This window comes from Salvia miltiorrhiza, chromosome 7 (assembly GCF_028751815.1).
Source record: "Salvia miltiorrhiza cultivar Shanhuang (shh) chromosome 7, IMPLAD_Smil_shh, whole genome shotgun sequence".
Classification (NCBI taxonomy): domain Eukaryota; kingdom Viridiplantae; phylum Streptophyta; class Magnoliopsida; order Lamiales; family Lamiaceae; genus Salvia; species Salvia miltiorrhiza.
The window spans coordinates 39,718,818-39,721,060 of NC_080393.1; positions in this window are offsets into that span (position 1 = coordinate 39,718,818).

The following is a 2,243-nucleotide window of genomic DNA, read 5'->3' on the forward strand; positions in this document are numbered from 1 at the left end:
GCACAGATCATCTAAGTTGTATTCAACATGGAGTTGACGGAGGATCGGAGAAACATGAAAACTCTAAAAGGTATTAATGGCGGAAGTACGAGAGAAGAAGAAAAGGAAGCAGAAGAATGCCGATACTAAGTCCTGCGCTGAAATATTACGCTATTCATTTAAACTATCGCTAAGACTAAATACACTCGATCTACAAAAAATCATATAAATACTTACTTCTTTTCGTAGACAAATGGGGGAGTAGCTGATGAGGGGTAAGATCCCTATCAGCGTAGGACTTCTTACAACTAATGTTATTGTTTATATATCCAAAGAAATTAATAGTGCAGGTGCATAACGAAGACCAAAGGAACGAAGAAGACGTTGGGGAAAAACGAAAGCCTGCTCAGCCCACTAACCATCTCTTGACACAGCCGTACAACTAAGGTGTTTGCCTGCGCAACCAAGGTACTTTCACACACAGCCGTGCAACCAAGGTGTTTGTCTGCGCAACCAAAGTGCTTTCCCATGTAACCGAAACCAAGATTAATGTAATGAGTTTTGGGCTTAACTGACTAAATGGGTCGGCCTTTAGAATTAGGGTTTACTTGTAAACTATAAATAACACATCTGTTGGAAAACTGGGGGGGATATTGATTTTAGCACCTCACTTGTAAAATGTAAATACTTTCATCATAGTGAAAAGATCTTAAGAACTACCCGTGGATGTAGGCCATTTATGGTCGAACCACGTAAATACTCTTGTTCTTTAATATTTTCTTCTCGTTTTACCTTTATCACCGTAGAGTTGATGAATCTGAGCTTTATCAATCTGTCATGACTTCATATTTGTGGAGATCAACATCTCAGATGAAGAAAGCACATTCGCCCCGACTGAACAAATCATCAGTATTGTTACCCCGTCATCAGTGTAGGGGAAATCAGTCAAATCTCTCTAAAACATCATTTGTGGTATCGACTGATTACGACATTCAGTCGATTAGTAAGGAACTCTATCTCATAGCTAAAATGTTGTTGTTAAGTGAAAGATTTTTTTTTCTTTCTTTTAAACTGTGTATCCGAGTATTCTCCCACCCTCCTTCCCCCCCCCCTTTTTCTCTATCCAAACAAATCTTTAAACTCCTTCTTCTGCATACCCACGTCAGCACATCACTACAAGTTACACTTTTTTAGGCACGTTTAGGGCGGTCATTTAATGTGGATGCGAAAAATTTTACATTTCACTTTAATTCTTGAATCCGAACTGCCGATGTCAAATCAAATGTTACCTTTTATCCTTGTCGATTTCAAACATGCAAATTCATTCTTTAGCTTTCCCTCTTGATTCAACTCGTCTTCATGCTCAGAGCAATTCTCTTCTTCACTTAAAAAGTCCGCTATGCAACTAACCTTTCAAAATCCACACTCCTGTGTGATTTCTTTCTTTTTCTCAGAAAAGAGTTATCATGAAAGCAGAAGACAAGAAGATTTCAGTTCGATGGAGAAATGATCTATGATCATCAGAAGATCATCATCTCAACAAGTGTGATGAAAGCCTCTCAATATAAGGGACAAAAGCATTAAAGATGAAAGATCCAGATCAGTCTTGTGCGTCGCATTCCTAACGTGCCCATCCTAATGACCGCCTCAAGGTCATAAATTCAACCTAACGCACATCCCAAGGACAAACCAGCTTCTTCCGGTTTGCATGGGATGTCAAACCATATGACTACTGAACAATCCTTTCTGCAGAAGTATCTTACTCAGTCGGAAAGATGTGAAATCACTTTTTTATCTCGAAGTGAGCATGAGATAAGAGTGGTTCGGGAGGAATCATTCTCCAAGGATGTAGGGCTGCAGTTTATCTCCAATGCATCTGTTAAGCAGCCCCTACATTTTTCTTTTCACAAAGATCATCTTGCTGATTCTTCCACTTTTTCTCTCACAAATGAGAATCAGCAGAGAAAAGACTGTGTGGACCCAGCCTCACAGCAAAGGTTGTAGCAGTATCCTATTGAATCATCTACTAAGCTGCAACCATTCCATTTTTCCTTCCCCACTCACACTCATTATCTTCCCACTCGAGTGTACCAGACATACTCTGAGGTATTCCTCACGGATACATCAGCTTCGTCTCTTTCCAATTCACCAACCTCAGATCCCAGCATTCTTCGCTCTGAAGAAGAATCTTCACGTTACGAGTCTCTCTCCAAATCATGCTCGACCGTGCTCATCAGTTCATACCCTCCCTCCAACAAAATGCT